The 10000-nt window shown below is 39.3% G+C and overlaps 1 non-coding gene across 1 annotated transcript; it reads left to right on the forward strand.

Annotated features, from left to right (window-relative positions):
* The first annotated feature begins 172 nt into the window (after window positions 1–172).
* Window positions 173–265, forward strand: TRNAR-UCU (transfer RNA arginine (anticodon UCU)). Its single transcript has 2 exons — window positions 173–209; window positions 230–265. It is a non-coding gene; the product is annotated as a tRNA-Arg (tRNA).
* The last annotated feature ends 9735 nt before the right edge of the window (window positions 266–10000 follow it).

A 10000-nucleotide genomic window follows, 5' to 3' on the forward strand; every position in this document is an offset into this window, starting at 1 on the left:
TCACTTGGCTCGCAGACTTGCAAGCCGGGACTCGAGCCTGCGGCGCGGCATAAAGTTTGGCGAACTTGGGGGCGGGGGGCGGGGCGGGGACGCCCCCAGGCCCTGGGAGGCGAAGGGCAGGAGGAGGTCCGCCCGGGAGAAAGGGGGAAGAGGAGCCGCCTCCCGCCAGGCGGGCTCTGTGGCGCAATGGACAGCGCATTGGACTTCTAGCTCTCCGACTCGCGGGGCCATTCAAAGGTTGTGGGTTCGAGTCCCACCAGAGTCGCATTTTGAAAAGTACTCTCCACTTTGGGGAATGTTTTAAAAGCCTCCGGGCACTGGGTCATGAGTGGGGGAGAGGCCCCCAAAAAGGCAAATTTTGAAAGAGGAGTCCACCGGATACCCCGGAGCAGCGGCCCCTGCCCAGGGAGAAAGGGCCCACCTGGACCCGGGCCGGGGGCGGCCTCCCCGCGCCGCCCCCGGGTCCGAGGTCACCAAGGCGCCCCCCTCGGAGCCACTCGTGGGGGGCTGGAGGAAGGCGCCCCAGTCGGCCACCCTGCCCGCCCCAGCCCCGCACTATTCCGTACTGCTCCTGTCCTCGAGGCAGCGCCGAGCTGTGGAAAGAAAACAACCAAGGTTTATAGAGCTCCTGTGCCGACCCAAGGACACCTCATTTCCATTTTATAGTTGAGGAAATTGAGGCTGAGGTTAAGTGACTCGCCCAGGGCCACACAGCCAGTGTCCGAATTACTCTATCCACCAAGCCACCCAGTCACCCAAAGGAACTGCAGCTGGAGGAGTTGTGTCCTCACGATATTTACTAAGAACATTTTTTGGCCTCAGTTTCCTTATCTTTAAAATGGATCCTGACCCTGACATTCCCTACCTCTGTCTGGTTAAGTCTTGGTTTCCTCCTCTGTAAAATAAGGGAGCTGGATGACATGATATCCGAGTGCCCCCTTGTTGCCCTAAATCTTCTGTTTTGTTTTGTTTTTTTAGATTTTTTCAAGGCAATGGGGTTCAGCGGCTTGCCAGAGGCCACACGGCTAGGTAACAAGTGACTGAGGCTGGATTTGAACTCAGGTACTCCTGGCTCCAGGGCCGGTGCTCCATCCACTGCATCACCTAGCCGCCCTTTTTTTGTTTTGTTTTAGATATTGCCCTAAATCTTCTAAGGAGGTAGGAACATTTAACAAACTTCATCTTATTTTTGCACCTGGGGTCTGGTTAAAAACAAAAGTAAAGCACAAAGACCTTGGCTTAACCTAGGTTAGAAGACCTAGGCAGCCTTGCTCCCAGGTACAGAATCAGCAAATCTTATCTTTGGAAGAGACTTTGAAGATCAAGTCCAACCTTTCACCCAGAGCAGGAATTGACTTTGCAACATGTCTGGCAGGTGTTCACTTTAGCCTTTGTACAAACATTTTTTGCTGACCCATAGACAACAAGAAGGGAACTCTGCATTATTGGACAATACTGATTTCATTATAGCATGAAATCTGCCTCCCTTGCAACTTCTACATTCATGAGTGACCTAGAACTTTCCTTTCCTTGATTTCATCTTAAATGAAGTCCCCTGCCCCACCTTAGCCCAATCCTCTCAAGTGTAAATGTCCTTCCAGCTTTAAAGCATTCTTCAGATGACAAGGTTTCTGGACCTTTCATGTAGATCATTCTTATCTGAATATGCTCCAGTTTTCTAAACTTTGTTTTAAAATGTAGTTCTTGCGAATACTCAAGTAGTTTGACCAGGGAGGATCACACATTCATTTTCTTTGCTTATTTACACAAGTCTTCCATTGATTCTATCAGACCATTGCTTGGATGACTTGGTTTTTCAAGGGGGTATCTAGGTAACTGTAAATTATAAGGAAGTAATGTAAACAATAAAAAAGATACAAAACCTATTTCAGATTACTTGTTATCTTGGGGCAGGGGGAAGAAAGGGTGAAAGGGAGAGACTTTACAAAAATGAAAGTTGAAGACTACCTTTACATATAATTGGAAAAATTAAAAAGATACAAAATGCTATTAGATTTTTTTTGTTCTTTTGGATTTTATTCTCTCACAACATGATCAATATATGTAGAGCCTATAGCAGATTGCTTGTCAGGGATGGAGAGGGAGTGGGGAGGAGGTGGGGAAGAAAGGAAGGGAGAAAAATGTAAAACTCAAAACCTTGCAGAAAATAAAATGATTGGTAAAGACTACAGCTGCATGTAGTTGGAAAAACAAAAATTTTTTTTTAATTCAATTAGAGTTTGGAAGGAAAAATTACTTACAAAGAGTGATCAGATGTGTCTTGAAGGATAGGAAGGAATTTGACAGGTGGAACTGGATGAGGAAAGCCATTCCAAGAACTGTGTATATTAATAAAGACACAACAGTGAGAAACCATAGGGTTGTTTAGGGAATAGTGAGTGGTGCTATGGAGTTTGACTGGAGTATAGAGCTGCTAGACTGGGAATAACTATTGGGATATTAGGCTAGAAAGGTAGGCTGGAGTCAAGTCTTAGGAGACCTGAAGTGCCAGGCTGAGAGATTTTTAAAAGGGAGACGCTGAAAATTTCTGAGCAAAAGGGTAATATGGTAAAAGCATACTTTAGCAAGATTGATCCTTCAACCAATAAGAAATAATGCACAGGCACATTTCAGAAAAACCAGGAAAGACTTACATGAACTGATGCTGAGTGAAGTGAGCAGAACCAGGAGAACATTGTACACATTAACATTGTGCACTGATCAACTATAAAGACTTAACTACTCTCAGCAATACAATGACCCATGACAATTCTAAAAAAAAAAAATTGTGATAGAACATGCCTTCTTCATTCAGAGAAAGAACTATAGAATCTGAATGCAGATCAGAAAAATACTATTTTCACTTTTTTTTTAATTTGCTTTTTAACGTTGCTTTTCCCTTCTTGTCTTCCCCCCCTTTTCTTATTCTTCTTTCACAGTATGACTAATATGGAAATATGTGAAACCCCATTGTACATTCATAAACTTTATCAAATTACTTACTATCTGAGGGTGGGAGGAGAGAAGATGGGGAGAAAACTTTACCAAAATTAATGTTGAAAACTATCTTTAAATTGAAAAAATTAAAATTAAAATAAAAAAGATTAATCCAGAAACAATATGCAGGTTGGAATGGTATCTGAGACAACATCTAGGCTCTTGAACTGCTCTCCTCCAAAATGCAACCACATCCTTATCTTCAGCTCTTTTATAATATATTCCTCAGTCACCAATGCTTATTAGAGTACTTCCTCTTGACAGAAATTTTGCAACTTCCAAGATGACTCCTTATCTCATAGAGGCTCTCTTTTATATTGATGTCTTTCTCTTTAGAAAGTAACTTTTCTTAGTAGCCTATTTTCAGTGCATTTCTTAGATTGGGTTATTTCTGCAGATGGCATCTTATTCAGTTATTACTTTTAGCTTCAGTTTTAAGGGTGAGTACTTTATATCTGTCCCAAATTCGGTGAGGGCCCTTTGGACTCTCCAGATACCCTATGCCCTGAACACCAATGTGCTGTCCAATTTTACGCTTTATAAAAACTTACTTAAGGGGCAGCTAACTGCCCCTTATTCAATTAAAGCATCAGTTTTGAGTCAGGAGAACCTGAGTTCAAATTTGACCTCAGTCACCTACAAGGTGGCGCAGTGGATAGAGCCTGGGAGTCAGGAGGACTAGAGTTTGAATTCATCCTCTTGACACTTACTAGCTGTGTGATCCTTGGGCAAGTCATTTAACTCTGCCTCACATCCAGGATCATCTCCAGTTATCCTGATTCATATCTGTCCACTGGGCCAAGATAGCTCTGGAGGAGAAAGTGAGGCTGGTGACATTGCACAGAATCCTCTCACCTGAATCCAGTTCATGTGCTTGTCATGGCATCACCTCCCTGATGTCATAGTCTTCTTCTACAAACATCATCATCATTAGTTGTGTGACCCTGGGTCTCAAAAAAAAACCCCTTTCTTGTAAAAATGGTAGCATGGTAGCTCACATTTGTATAGCACTGTCCTCACAATTCTGTGATTTAGGTAGTTTATTATTATTTCCATTTTACAAATAAGTAAGACTCAGAAAAAAGAAGTGACTCGCTCACAGCTACTCTATGTCAGAACCAGGTCCAGATCTCTCCATTACATGATGTCTCTAAAATCTTTTCTTCAGGTTTCAATCATTTGTCACTAGCCCGGGTCATACATAAATATAATAGTAATAATTCATAATCCTCTCATTTAGAACTATACAAAGGAAATAATATCAGTTGTCAAGTTGCATAAAAGTGAATTAAAGTGGTGTAGGATCTTGCTCAATGGAAATTTATTGATTTAGATTTGTATAATCTCTTACTGTGCTTGGAGTATTATTCGCTATGGAAATATGTGTGTGTGTGTGTGTGTGTGTGTGTGTGTATACACATAAAGGCATACAGAATGATGACCTGGGTGGGTGCTAAATATCGGATGATTTAAAAAATCTGGTACTGAGTTACTGGTCTATCACAGACCAAAGCCAGGAATAGCCATATATACCTAACAATAGAGAAAAAGAAACTAAAGCAGCGAATCCTAGTCTCCATTTTCCCTCATTTGCAAACAGAACATTAGCAATCTGGGAATTAGAGCATGTGACAAATAACACCAATAGAGATTCCAAAGGACTAAGGGATAGACAATCTGATTATCCTCCCTGATATCAACATTTAAAGACAGGTTCTTTTCAAATTCCCTTAGAAATTTGTCACTGCATTTGTCCTAACTTAAAAAAAAATTAAGATTTTCTGCCTGTACCATTTATTCTACACCCCCTCAGGTCAAATATTAATTTTTTATATATTTCAAGTAACAAGTTTTTAAAAAATTTTTTTTAGATTTTTAAAATCTGTCCTTCCTATTACAACCCCACCAATTAAGCAATTTTTTTTAGGTTTTTTTTTTTGCAAGGCAAATGGGGTTAAGTGGCTTGCCCAAGGCCACACAGCTAAGTAATTATTAAGTGTCTGAGGCTGTATTTGAACTCAGCTACTCCTGAATCCAGGGCCATCGTTCTATCCACTGCGCCACCTAGCCACCCCAAGCAATTTTTTTAAAAAATGAAAAACGAAAAACAAATGTCTCAATTTATATTTATATAATCCATCAAAACAACTTTCCACTTTGGTCAAAGCTGAAAAGGTGTGTCTATTTTTGCATTTTAAGTTTATCATTGTCAGGAGCTGAGTGGCATATTTTATCTCCATTCTTTTGGACTCATGATTAATTATTGCTTTGGCCAGAGTTCAAAAGTCTTTCAATAGTATTATCATTGTTCAAATTATCTTCATTTGGTTTTGCACGTTTATAAGTGTTCCTTGTTTCCTTTGAAATTGTCCACTTCATCATTTCTTAAATCGACAATATCCTTCAGTCACCCAGACTTGAAACTTAGGTGTCATCCTTGAATCCTTACACAATCCCCTGATACTGCCACTACTCTGGTATAGGCCTTCATCACTTCATGTCTGGATCATTGCAATAGCTTTCTGTGTCTCTCCCTAATCTAGCCTATCATCTACTCAGTTGCCAAAGTAGCAACATCAGCCTCCCTTCCCCTTATTCTTCATTCAATAACTCCAGTGGCTCTCTATCACCTCCAGGTTAAAATATAAAATCGAAAATAAAAGCCCTTCACAACCTGCTCCCCTCTCTCCTTTCCAGTCTTCTTATCTCTTACTCCCTAATACAATTTGTACAATTCAGTAACACTGGCCTCCCAGCCAGTGCCACTCTGCATTTTCATTGGTTGTTCCCCTTGCCTGCATTTTTTTCCTTCCTCATCTCTGTCTCCTAACTTCCTTCAAGTTTCAGCTAAAAGTCACACCTTCCATGAAAAGCCTTACCCAATCCTTCTTAGTATCAGTGTCTTTCCTTTGTTGCTTTATATCCAATTTATCCTAGAGATTTTATATATCTCTATATAAATATGAGTATTATTATAGCACCTATATTTCTATATAATATATATAACATATAACTATATAATATCCTTAAAATACATCATACATTATATATGTTTATATACCAAGAAATATATGTATTTACAGACTTTTGTACATATATGTTTATATAATTATAAATATATATTAAATATAATGAAAATTTTATGCACATACACGTGCTTGTACCTTACTGTTTACATGCTGTCTCCTATGGGACTGTGATCAGGATGAGAGGATGAACTTATTTTTTGGGTTTTTTTGCAAGTCAAGGTAACACAACTAGGTAATTATTGTCTGGGGCTGGATTTGAACTCAGGTTCTCCTGACTCCAGGACCAGTTCTCTATCCACTGAGCCACCTAGCTGCCACTATAAACCTGTTTTTTTTACTTCAGCTGAAGCAAAATATATTTTGCTCCAACCTTTTACCTTTACTCTATATGTATCTCTCTGCTTCAAATGAGTTTCTTGTAAGCAGCATATTGTAGGATTCTGGTTTTTAATCCACTCTGCTATTTGCTTACATTTTAAGGGAGAGTTCATCCCATTCACATTCAAGGTTATGATTACTAATTCTTTGTTGCCCTCCATGCTATCTTCCCTCTGTTTGTATTTTTCCCCCTCCTCCCCTTTTATCCATATTCCCCAGTCTTTTGTTTCTGAAAACCACCCCCTTCAGTGTTTGCCCTCCTAATTTCACACCCTCCCCTTTCTTTCCCCTTTCCCTTTTTCCCTTCCCTTCCTTTAGTTATTTCCCCCACTCCCCTTCCCTTTCTCCGTCCCCCCTCCCCTTTCCCCCTTTTTATAAACCTGTTTTTTATGCCTTTCTTTATAGCCCCAGTTTATAAGGAGTCTCTGGTACATAGTAAGTGCTTAATAAATGGATGTTGACTTACAATAATATTCTATTGCATTTTTATATGATAAATTGTTTAGCCATTCCCCAGTTAGAAAACACTCTTCTTCCCTTCCCCCCCTCTTAGTTTCCAAGTTTTGGTTACTAAGGAAGGAGTTGCTTTACATTTTAAAAAATAAACATATGGATCCTTTTCCTCTTTCTTTGATTTCTTTGGAATATAAGCCTAGTAGTGATGATAGGGCAAAGGGTATGTGGAGTTGTATAAGCCTCTGGGAATAATTCATGACTGGACCAGCTCACGTTCTGCCAACAAGGCATTAATGTGCCTATTTCTCCACAAACCCTCCATTTGTCATTCTCTTTTGTCATCTTAGCAAGTCTAATAATTGAGGCAGAGCCTCAAAGTTACTTTAATTTGCATTTTTCTAATTATTAGAGATTTAGAAAGCTCCTGCTAACCTTGGGATTCGAACCCCTTGGCAATGAGTGGTGGTGGTGAAATACCATGCTGGATGCAATATCAAAGGAGCCACTGAGCTAAAGCCTAGACTTCCTGGATGACAAAGGACAAGAACCAACCAATCAACCAACAATGATTTAGACATTTTAAAATGATTGTTGATGCTTTTGGTTCTTTCCTTTGAAATTGCCTGTTCAAAACTTTGACCTAATGGTTTTTTTATTCTTATAAATTTGAATCCGTTTCTTACATATCTTGAACATGAGACCTTTTTTCAGAGAAACTTCTTTCAAAGATTTTTTTTCCCTAGTCATCTGTTGAAATGAATAAAAAGCCTCTTTCTGAGTAATTCTCAATTTATTAGTTATGGTAAGCAATTTATAATTAATAAATTGAAGGTTGCTATCTCTGAAACTAAGGAATCCCAGAGATTATTCAATGCTTGAATAAATTTAGAAGAGTGTCCATCCTGACAGGTGGAAATCAACTCGGAATGGTGAACAATTAATAAGAGCATAGGTTTATTTGAGTGAGAGGTTGGAGGAACAAGACTCCAATTCCTTCACTTTGGGACAGACTCACCTCAAGCCAGACCACTCCTCTACCTTGAGGCATTGTAGACAAAAGGATTCATCTCTACCCAGATCACTTAGGTTGAACATAATGGACTAGAATTCACCTAGATTGATTCTCTTTACCTTTTAATCAGAAATAAACTCTCCCAGCTAGGTGGGGTATTGCTGAAGGTGTAGGAGAAATATTTTTTTGCTAGCCTAGCCAGTCCTTTTCAAGAACTTGGCTTTGAATGAAGAAAGAGAACAGGGGAAAAACCCCATATTCTTTCTCCAAATTAGTATTTGGCTATTAATCATCCTATTTTCATTCTAATTTTTCTCCATTAGATTTTTTTTTTTGTGCAAAATCTTTTAAGTTTTATTTGCTTAGGGGCAGCTAGGTGGCAGAGTGGATAAAGCACCGGCCCTGGAGTCAGTAGTAGCTGGGTTCAAATTCAGTCTCAGACACTTAATAATTACTTATCTGTGTGGCCTTGGGCAAGCCACTTAACCCCATTTGCTTTGCAAAAAAAAAAATTATGTGCTTATAATTAAAATTGTCTTAATATCTTCTGTGACCTAGCACAAATTTAATTATAAACTCTTCTCCTATCTCTTAATATGAAAAGTCATTTCTTCCTTTTCCTCTAAGAAACACAGGTGCTCCATCAGCTAGGACCACATCATCCATATGTGGGACAGCAAATTGCAGCAAATGGAGAAGTTTTGAGAACTATGGACAAGTTCACTTACCTTGTCAGTGTCCTTTCCAAGGAAGGACATTGACAATGAGGTTGATACAGGCATTGCCAGAACTAGCTCAGTATTTGGGAGGTTCCAAAAGAAAGTGTGGGAGAGAAGAGTTATTAGACTGAAGATCAAATTGAGGGTCTAACAGAGCTGTTGTGCTGACCTCATTGCTATATGCCTGTGAAAGCTGTATAGTCTCCCGTGCCATGTCAGGAAACTGAATTGCTTCCATTTAAATTGTCTTAGGAAGATTATGAAGATCACTTGGCAGAAGAAGATGCCAGACCCTGAGGTCCTTTCTCCAGCTAAACTGCCGAGCATTCCAGAGTTACTACAGGGAGTGCAGCTCACACTGTTAGAATGCCAGACATACGCTTGCCAAAAATAATATTTTCTGGAGAACTCACACTGGGCAGGCTCACAAGGGGTCAGAAGTGATCCTGATATACCCTGAAGGTCTCATTGAAGAACTTTAGAATTGACTGTACAGCTTGGCAGACAATGGAACATGACTGCCCAGGATGGCATGCCCTTACCTGTGAGGGGTTGCACTCTGTGAGGAAGGCAGAATGGAAGCAGCTCAAAGGAAACATAACATAGCCAAATTTAGAGAACTCACCCCAGGTGTCCACATGGACTATTTGTGCCCAACATGTGGTAGAGCATTTTGAGCTCATATTGGTCTGATCAGCCACAGTCGGACACATTATAATTTGTCTCAAACTTAGTGATTTCATTTTGGTCTTCTTCAATAACAAAGGACAGGAACCAATCAACCAATTGTTGGAATTTTTTTTTAATATCTAGGTCATGGATTAATTTTGGAATTTCTCTTGATGTATAGGTGTGGGATGTTGGTTTAAACCTAGTGTCTTCCAGTTTTCCTAGCAGTTTTTGTTAAAAAATGATTAGGATCTTTGGGGAAAGAAGAGGGGAAAGGAAAATCAGCACTATGTTAAGCATTTTTTTTAACAAATGTTTTCTTATTTGATCATCACAGCAATCTTGAAAGATAGATTTTAACAGATGAGGAAACTGAGCAGAGTAAGTGACTAGACTAGGGTTCACGAAACACTATATTACTATTGATCAACCTTTTTTTAAAAAAAACTAGCACGTTATTTTAGTTATTACTATTTTGTAGTACTTGAGATGCGACACTGAAAGATCCTTCACACTTTTTCATTATTACCCTTGAGATTCCTTTTATTCTTCCATATGAATTTATTATTCTTCCCAAGCTCTACAAAATATTTTGCAAGTTTGATCACCAAATATGCAAATTAATTTAAGTAGTACTGTCATTCTTATTATATTGGCTTGATTTACCCATCAATTAATTTTTTCTCTAATTTTGTCTATTTCTATTTTATAGTTAGATTCATATGGTCCCTGGGTGACCC

Source organism: Macrotis lagotis, chromosome 1 (genome assembly GCF_037893015.1).
Source record: "Macrotis lagotis isolate mMagLag1 chromosome 1, bilby.v1.9.chrom.fasta, whole genome shotgun sequence".
Classification (NCBI taxonomy): Eukaryota; Metazoa; Chordata; class Mammalia; order Peramelemorphia; family Peramelidae; genus Macrotis; species Macrotis lagotis.